The sequence below is a fragment of the Pinus tabuliformis genome, chromosome 2_2 (assembly GCF_031772625.1).
Source record: "Pinus tabuliformis cultivar Carrire ecotype Pingquan chromosome 2_2, CPIR1, whole genome shotgun sequence".
Classification (NCBI taxonomy): Eukaryota; Viridiplantae; Streptophyta; class Pinopsida; order Pinales; family Pinaceae; genus Pinus; species Pinus tabuliformis.
Window position 1 is genome coordinate 813,719,701 of NC_142300.1, and position 10,179 is coordinate 813,729,879.

Sequence of the window (10,179 nt, forward strand, 5' to 3'; positions counted from 1 at the left end):
GCCCATGTGAGTATTCAAAAGTTGCATACACGACATGGATGTCTTTCTTTTTCCTCAGAAATCCCCTCCACTCTGCAGTACCAATACCAGGAGGCCTAGGAAGAGATCCAAATCAAATGTTGTTGTCACCACCAGTAGGGGCAGAAACAGGAATAAGAATGAGATAGGTAAACTAATTTCCTTGAGCATTAACCTTTACATGGGTACCGAAACTTGGAACTGATCTTTTCAAATCATTGTTACTTACTTGCATCCAATTGGTCTTGCTTTACCTCGACCCTACAACCATGTTCTCTCACACTTCCAACCTTTATGATATTCCTAAGCATGCCAAAATTCATGTTACCTCTTCACTCTCTTCCTGTCAAATTCATGTTACCTCCTCACTCTCTTCATGTTACCTATTCTCAGACAGAGATATTAAAGAGGCCATTTGGGTGATGAACAGCAGCGAAGCAGTCGATAAGGAAGGCTACAAAGCGGAGTTCTTTAAGCATGGTTTCCATGCTTTGGTTAGCTACTTGGCTGATTTCTTCAATCATGTAGTCCGTGAAGGTTTTCTATAGGCATGGTCACACCACATCATCCATCCAATCCACAAATCACGGTCCAGCACAAATCCCAATAACTATTGAATGATCATGTTGGACCACGACCACATGTTCTCAAAGTTGTATGCTACTGTTCTAAATAAGAAGCTCTCCAATGACCATGAGCAGAGACAACTAAGAGCTAAAAGCATGTTAATGTGTCTCATTATATGGCAAAAGCAAAAAGGTACTCAAATGAAAAAAATAATAATAATAATAATTATTATTATTATTATTATAATAATAAAATAAAAATATCAATTAAATGAGTTGAGTTTCATACTTGTTAATTATAAAAAAATAAATGCTAAATTTGTAACAAAGCTAACTCACAATAAATTTTGGTAAAAGCTATAGTGAAGCTATTTAATGGGTTTAGAAAATATAAATAATGTTATAAAAAGTAAATTTGCAAATAAGTCAACTCATAGCAAATATTGGTAAAAAGTATGGTTAATCACTCACAAAATATAAATAACTTTATGTAAAGTTAAATGAAATGCTAAAACTCTTTAAAATATATATATAAAAATAGAAGTAGAATTTCTAAACAAATAATTTTATATATTATATTTTGAATAATATAAAATACGTTATTATAATCATAATTAAAAAATTTATTATAAAAAATATAAAACATATTTTAAAATTTTTCAAAAAATAATTTTAACATTTTGTTATATGTTATTTTCAAATTTCCATTAAAAAAAATTGATTTTATAAACTTGAAAGGGTAGTTTCTTGGGTCGCGGTTTTATATATACGAAAATATGATCATTTTTACTAGTATTTTAATAATAATTAAAAAATATGCTTACTTTTTATTTTTAAATTTGTTTAGCAATCTTTAGAATGTTTACAACACATCTCTTAAAGAAATTGGAATTAAAAAACATAAATCAATAGAGAAATGGGGGGTCACGGTTTTGTCACTACTTAAAAATTTATGTAAAATATTAATGATACCTTTTAAAGAAAATGAATAAATTAGATAAAAATTATATATTAAATTTTAGAAAAAATATGACATGAAATTGAATTTAAATTGACATCTTTTGTTTTCTTTTACCACCACCTAGTTTTTGATGATTTTGTAAATTTAAGAGTAAACATTCCAACTCCATCTATTTTTATAAAACTTCTTTGCCACAAAAAGGGAAAAAGTGATACACATTAACATGCTTTTAAAATGCAAGTTTTCGACTGGCTCATTAAACCATTAACCACATCTTCACCCTTTGTGATGTGATTGAGGAGGCACGACACCGCTCTTTGAAAGTCTATTGTTGTTTCGTAGATTTTTGGAAAGATTTTGACTCTGGTTTGAGGGAAGCCTTACTCCAGAGACTCAGAGATATTGGTATCTCTGCGACCCTATTGACAACTATTATGCGCTTATATGAGTCTATCCTTGGTGGTCTTCGTGCGGCTCATGGGATGTATGATTTCATTCGAAGCACCATTGGGGTTCAACAAGGTTATTCATTGTCCCATAAATAGGGTTGTCCATTGTCCACTACCCTGTTTGGGATCTATATTGATGAGTTGGAGGCATTCCTACACGAACATATCCCCCCTGGATCTGTCCTCCAGGCCTGGCTGGCAGGGCTGCCGACAGCCCCTGCCCTCCCATCTGTTTGCTCCTGACACGGGCCTCCTGCCGATGCTGCTCTGGGGCCCCTGCACTTTTGTTTCTTCCATCCTGGCTTCGCAGTCCTAAATGGCTGGGAACGCCATCCCCACCCCTCCGGACCCTGAAAACTATGAAGTTCTTTTCGCCTCTTTGCTTCCTGAGAGAGCTGCCTCAAGACCGCGACCCTCTGAATCGAAGTTCATCAAGCGTCTCGATGAAATACCTGAGGTCTCTCTCCCTCCATCCCTTCCACGAAAATTGGCAATAACACTCGCTGAAAGAGGCCTGGTTGGACAGTTCACAGGTTTATGGCCATCTCCAAGAACAGTGCAGAAATGGGTGGAGCGCAACTGGAACGCCATGATCCAAGGGAAAATAGCTATCAGATTCTGCGAAAGGGGCTATTACACCTTCATATTCGAATCCAAGGAAGACAGGAACCTCATATTCAGGAATGGGCCTTACTTTATGGACTCAAGAGGCCTCTACCTAAACAGATGGACTCCGGACTTCGATCGGGAAATGGACATCCCAAACACAGTCCCGGTTTGGGTCCGCCTCCCTCATCTTCCGCTCCACTGCTGGGGGGATGAATCAGTCAAGGCAATAGGGAATGCAGTAGGCAAATTCATTGACAGATCTAAGACAAGGGAGAACATGCATGCATGCGCCAGGATTTGCGTTGAAGTAGACCTCGGGAAAGGCCTGGCGGAAGCCATCAAGATTAAAGTTGATCAATGGACGCACATCCAACAACTCGACTATGAACAGCTCCCCTTCAAATGCAAGGTATGTCACGAATATGAACATTTTGCAAATAGATGTAGCAAGCTAAAGATAAATGAACCCACTGAAAATGAAGAACAACCAGAAGGTCACTGGGAACAAGTCAAGAGAAAAAAACCCTCAGTCAACGAAGGGACATCCTCAAAGCCCCCTTCAGGAAACCTCCCTCCTCCTCCTCCCCCTCCTCCCAGCTCCACTCCATCCTTTCCATCCTCTTCCAATCCTTTCAAATCTCTGGATGTCGAAAACCTCCCCTCCCCCCCTCCATCCCCCCGAACCACACTCGCTGTAATCTCCTCGCCCTCAATCCCTCCTCCCTCCCCCCCTCCAACTATAGAGAGAATCCTCACTAGAAACAAACTGAAAGAAGCCAATATTCTATCAGACCCGCCAAGAAAAGTAGGCAGAAAATCAAATAAAGAGCTCAGAGATGAGGCAGCAGTGAAAGATATGGCAACTGGAGCACAGCAACCAATGGATTCCTATCTAGATAAGCAAAAAGGAAGTGGAGAAAAAGCAAAGGAGCGGATTGGGACACATCCAAAGTCTGGGAAATGATGAATCTGGTCTCTTGGAATTGTAGGGGGATGGGCTCCTCCCCAAAAATAAACGCAGTCCGGGATCTAATAAGCTAGGAGCAGCCAGAAATTTTCCTCATCCAGGAGACCAAGCTATCAGACCAAGAATTCCAAAACCAAATAAAAAGATTCAAAAATTTTGAAGGTTTCTCTACAGGCTCAGAAGGCGCCTCAGGAGGCATAGGAACACTCTGGAACAAAAATAAATGGACTCCCACCAACTTTCAGTCTTGCAACTGGTGGATCAAATCCGATCTCAGAAACAAAGTTTCACAAGAGGTCTTCAGCATTTACAACATCTACGCACCTAATCACTATCGGGACAAAGCATCCTGTTGGGACTCTTTATCCTCTGAACTACTAGCCTCTCCGGATAGGAACATAATCCTGGGAGGAGACTTAAACCTCATAAGAAACACGAATGAAAAGTTTGGAGGAAATTTTCATTCGGACCCTTCAAGAGAAGCGCTGGAAGTCATAATCCAGACTCACAACCTCATCGACATCCCTCTCTGCAACGGGAAATATACATGGAGTAATAAAAGAACAGGCAGTCACAACATAAAAGAAAGGCTCGACAGATTTCTAATACAGGAAGGAATAGCAGCAAGCCACGCTCTCATCAAAAGCAAAATAATTCAGGCTTCGGCCTCTGACCACAAACCTGTGGTGTTGTATATGGAAAAAGGGAGAAATCTGGGACCTCTCCCATTCAAATACAACAAATCGTGGGACCAGAATGAAAAATTCAGTTCTCTCATTCAAACTCAGTGGGCAAAGGAAGTTGTGGGATCCCCAAGCTATGTCTGGGAAACCAAACTAAAAAATCTGAGAACAGTCATTAAAAAGTGGGCCAAGGAAAATGCTGCAATGGAGAAGAAGAAAAAGGCGGATCTCAAAGAGCAGATGGAACAGTGGAACAAAGAAAAAGAAAACAGTCAGCCTACAGCTGAAGACATAAACCATGAAAACGCAATGTACAGAGAATTATACAGGCAAAATAGACTTGAGGAAGAAGACCACAGGCAGAAATCAAGATGCTTATGGCTAAAGGCTGGAGACAAAAATACATCCTTCTTCCATAATAGTATAAAGCTCAGGCGTGCAAGAAATCAGATAGACAAAATAGTGGTCGATGGGAGAGAGATCAATGAGCAAGAAGAAATCAAAGAGGCAGCTTTCAACCACTTCAACTCCCTTCTAACAGCCCCTCAGCAATCGGACAGCTCAGACTTTCTCAGTGGGGTAGAGAAGAAAATCTCTGACCTTCAAAACCAAGAGCTGGATCAGGAGATCACAGAAGAAGAAATCAGACTCGCAGCATTTAGCATGCAACAGGATAAAGCCCCGGGGCCAGATGGCTTCACGGTGGCCTTTTTTCGAAATCATTGGAACACCATTAAGAAAGATTTTGTAAGGATGGTCAAGAATGTCTTCAAAAAATTCAAGATGGGAGACAACACTAAATCCTCCCACCTTGCTCTTATACCCAAGGACCCTAATCCCCGTTCCTTTGACCGCTTTAGACCAATTTCCCTTTGCAATGTCTCTTACAAGATTGTAACCAAAATCCTAGCCAACAGACTTAAAAAGCTCCTCCCCCATCTCATCTCTGAGAACCAAGGAGGCTTTGTCCCCCACAAGCAGATCACTGACAATGTCATCCTTATCCAAGAGGCAATTCACAGCAGTATGAGCAGAGAGGAAAGAGGCATGATAATAAAACTAGACATGGCAAATGCCTTCAATAGAGTCGATCATCATTTCCTATCAGTTGTCCTTAAAAAATTTGGGATCTCAAACAAATTCATAAACATCATTTTTGGTTGCATTTCCAATCCATGGACTACCCCACTGATTAATGGCCGCCCGAGCAGATCCTTTAGAAGCACCCAGGGGCTGAGGCAAGGCTGTCCTCTCTCCCCGTTCTTGTACATCATCATGGCAGAAACTTTGAGCGCCCAACTGGAAAAACTCCGCAAACAAAAACTGATCACTGGAATCGGCATAGAAAGAGGGACTAAAGAGATCAATCACTCTCTCTTTGCGGATGACACCCTCCTCATCGGGGGTGCCTCAAGCATAATGGCCAAAAGATTTAAGAACGTCCTGAACGCCTTTCTAGATGCCTCAAGAGGATTATTGAACAACAAAAAATACAAGATTTACACTTGGAATGTCCCTGACCAAATCAAGAAAAGAATCTCCATTATCCTGGACATTCCAATTCAAGGGAATTGGAGCTATTTTTCATACCTTGGCTTGCCATTAGCCAAAGCAACAATCAAGGCAGAGATCTGGACCAGTCATATTGAAAAAATGAGAGGCTTACTTGTGAGCTGGGGAGTCTCTTGGCTCAACCTAGCGGGTAGATCAACTTTAATAAAGGCAATCCTTTCGGCCCTCCCCATCTATCAGTATGCGGTCACCTTGGCTCCAGCCAACATTCACAAGCATATGGAACTGCTCATGAGAAGTTTCCTGTGGCAAGGGGGGAGGCAAGATTCAAAAATATTCAGTTTAGTCAAATGGGAGCAGGTCATTCTTCCTTATGAAAAGGGAGGCCTAGCCATAAAAATTCCAAGCCTCTCCAACCGCGCCATGGGACTCAAACTGACCTGGAGATTACTCACTGACAAAGGCGCCTGGTGGGTGGATGTGTTATCAAAGAAATACCTCAATGGAACAAACTCAAATCTTCTCTAAGAAACAATTGCTAAGCGGCCTTGCACCTCAGTCTGGAACCTCATTAAAAAGGTCCTCCCTCAGTTTAGGGACAACATATCCAAAGTGCTTGGAAGTGGCAAGGAGATTAACATATGGAAGGATAAAATTATGGGCACAAAACCGAGAAACCTCAACCAAAATCTCAGGCCCTTGCAGATTTGGATGGAAACAAAAAACTTACACACCTTGTACGATATCTCTACCTGGGAGCACAATGTTTGGCTGGGCAGGAAGGATATAAAGCCTCCCACAGATTTTGAAGATTTGTGGCTCAACCTCAAGGCCTCTCTCTCAGGTGCCGCTCCTACCAATTTAGGGGATGTAGACAGGTATATATGGGAACCAAGTGGAGGTAAATTCACGATCAGAGATGGATACAAATTCCTTTAGACTCTCAACCCAACCGAGAATTGGAATCTTTCCACAACGGTTTGGAAAACAGAATGCATTCCCAAAGTCAAACATTTTAACTGGACTCTCCTCAAAGGTAAAGTGCTCACAGCTGAAAACTTAAGGAAAAGAGGCATAGTAGGGCCTTCAATTTGTTGTTTCTGTCGAACTGAGGAGGAGAGTAGTCACCACTTGTTCTTCCAATGCCCTCTTGCTCAAAGCTGCTGGAAACAGATGACCAGCCCTTTGGAAATCGAAGATACAAATAATCAGCTTCCATCCCTGCAAAAAAAATGGGCAAGACTTTACCCCTTCTCCAAGAAAGGCAAAGGCATCATAACCCGAGTTTGGAAATGCATCCCAGCCACTCTTTGCTGGCAAATATGGCTTGCCAGGAATAACTGTATCTTCAACGACAAAAAGCCCAATCCTGCCCGAATTTTGGCCAAAACAATTGCCCTCATCTCTGAAACAGTAAGCGCAAATTTAGCAGCTCCCCCAGAGAGAACCAACTGGCACAAAGAAGAGGAGGAATGGCTCAGCAAATTCCATATCAAATTCAGCAAATTATGCTCGGACTATCCCAAAGGCAGTATGAGAAGAACTCAATGGAAGATCAAGGGCACAAAGGAAGAAATAAGTCAGTGGATCCTTGACCAAAAACGACACACTTTGTTCTTCGATGGTGCCTCCAAGAACAACCCAGGGAAAGCAGGAGCCGGGGGTATCATAAAGGATAGCCAAGGGAAAACCTTAGTGAGCTATGAATGGGGATTAGGACAAATGTCCAACAATTTGGCAGAAGCATACAGTCTCTATTTAGGCACCTCCATTTTGAACAGGTTAAAACTTAGGAATCCTATAATAGTTGGAGATTCGGCCATTGTTATCGCAGCCATGGTGTCGGGGACACAGTTCAAAAAAGAGGTCCTTAACAACGTAAAAATCAAAATTCTAGACAATCTCCAGGAACTGGGGGACACATTATTCAAACATGTTTTGAGAGACAATAATAAGGAAGCAGATCATTTCGCCTCCATGGCAACACTCAAGCAAATCGGTCAAGTCAAGGAGAACGAGCTCATCTATGGCAAAGCAATCCCGTAATCAACCCAGAGGTCAGTTAACTCCTCAGACAAGTCTAATCAACTCCTCTTTAAACTCTGACGCAATCATCCTCTGCAATCCTCCTCGTGATCTCAGGCCACACTTAACTATGCTGCAAGAAATTCGTCCCGCCTCGAACCAAACTCCTCCTCCTGCATCGAGCCTCACCCGAAGGCATTGGTACGCAAACAGGACCTGTATCTCTCAATATTCCCGTGACTTAACTAAGCTACCTCCTGACATTAGTCAATTCAAGATCTTTATAAACTGCGACAAAAATCCTTCCCCTGATCTTCATCCAGTGCAAATCCACATCTTCACATCACTCCCATCGCCCCCTTCCACCTCCACTCTGATTTATACCCCCCCCAACCCTCTCAATCTCGCGCGCCTCACTATTTCGATTGTCTTCCTCCGGGAGACCAGAGATCTCTCTTCATACAAGCGGTTCCAGAATCTCTGCAACAAGCGAGGCAGTTCCCTGAGCATCATAGAAGCGCGCTTCCCATTTAAAGTATTCAGGTATAAAATCTGCTATCTTCAGGTTTATTTCTCGCTGTCACTCTTCTCCTCCACGGCTGCCCTAATCTTCCCTGCACATTCTTCTTTCTTAGATCCCGTGGTCAGCCCCCTCGGCGTTAACCACTTCCCTCCCCCATCTTCTGTCTTTTCTTATCCATTTTCCCCTGCCTTCCCGGCCTGTTTCCTCTTAGCCATGGCAGAGACTTCAGAAAACATAATGCAGAACGTGAATCAGGAAGGCAGAGACCAACCTGAGAACCCGCTGGACCGTGTGCTTGGCAACAACACCTGCACGCTCTGCAAACAGCATTGCTTCATGATAGCCAGGTTCATTAAACATTTCAATGAACTCAAAGAAGATTTTCAGGCAGATAGTAGATCCAAGAGAAAGAAACTGGAGAAACAAAGAGCCGAGATCGAGAGCCTAAAAGAAAAATGTAATCACATGGAAGAGGCCATATCTCACATCAAAAATATCACCCAGAGCATGCAAGCTGAGGCATCAACCAGAACAAGCATCAAGAAGGAACCTCAGATCAAAGACTCTCTCAATCAGTTTTGGTAATCAGTCAAATGTCTAGTAAATTTTGTTTACTCGCATGTCTCTTTGTAAGGCAATACAGCCGCTTTTTATTTCAATCTATCCTCATCAAGTTTACTCCCAAGAAGTCAGGGTCTGCGCACCCATTTTGGACTTCTCTTTTTCTTCCTCTTTCACTCTTTGTAACAGCACTCGCTCCTAGCAGTTTTTTATAATAGAAAAGTATCCGATCGTGTTAAAAAAAAAAAAAATACATTTAAAAAAACAAACATTTAATATTCAATTTATAATCCTATTATTTCATTGATCAAATAATGTCCCAAAGAGTGGCTTCTTATTATGGGCTCCCATCGAACATTTTGGCACATACAAAGTTGCGGGAGTTGAATATTCAGGCACCCCTCTTGAGCATTCCAAAGTATATAGGAAAATTGAAGCACTTACAATGGATCGTGATTGGTCGTGCTATTTAATATCCATTTGAAGAGGACAAGGTTAATCTGACAAATTTTCCATGAGAATTTTGTCTTATATAGTCATTAAGAGCATTGGACAATGCTCAGAAATGAAGTCACTACTTGAGCACTTTGGTAACAAATCTCTAAAACATCAGCTTGAAAAAGTGCAATCAATTGGATACATTTCCATATTATTTTTGTTATTTAAACAATCTCCAACAGACTGAGTTGTTTAAGCGCCAAGCTTTAAAGAGGTTTCCAAATTCCTTTAGTAAGTTAAACAACCTCCAACGAATTCAACTGATTATGTGCCAAGATTTCGAGAATCTGTCAAGTTATTTTTTTAATTTAAATAATCTCCAACATATTGAGATGTTTGAGTGCGAAGATTTGAAGAGGTTGTCATATTCCTTTAGTAAGTTAAACAACCTCCAACGAATTCAACTCATTACCTACCAAGATTTCAAGAGCCTACCAAATTCTTTTAGTAATTTCACTGAACTCCAACAGATTCAACTATCAAATTTCCCAACTTTGAAGAGACTTCCAGAATCTTTTGTAATGTAACCAACCTCCTACGGATCAAGTTCTCATGGTGTCCTACTTTGGAAAAGTTGCCATATTCCTTTTGAAAATTAATTAAACCCCAACATCTTTATTTGGATTATTCCACCAATTTAACCATGTGAAACGAAACACTAAGAAATATAAGCATGCTCAAGTATGTAAATATCTTTGAATATAGGAAAATTGAAGTGTTCCATCTGCAGGTGGCACATCAAAGGTCACTAAAAATGTTATATATGAGAGGTATAAATTTAAAAGAACTTCCAAGTGCAATTGGAGA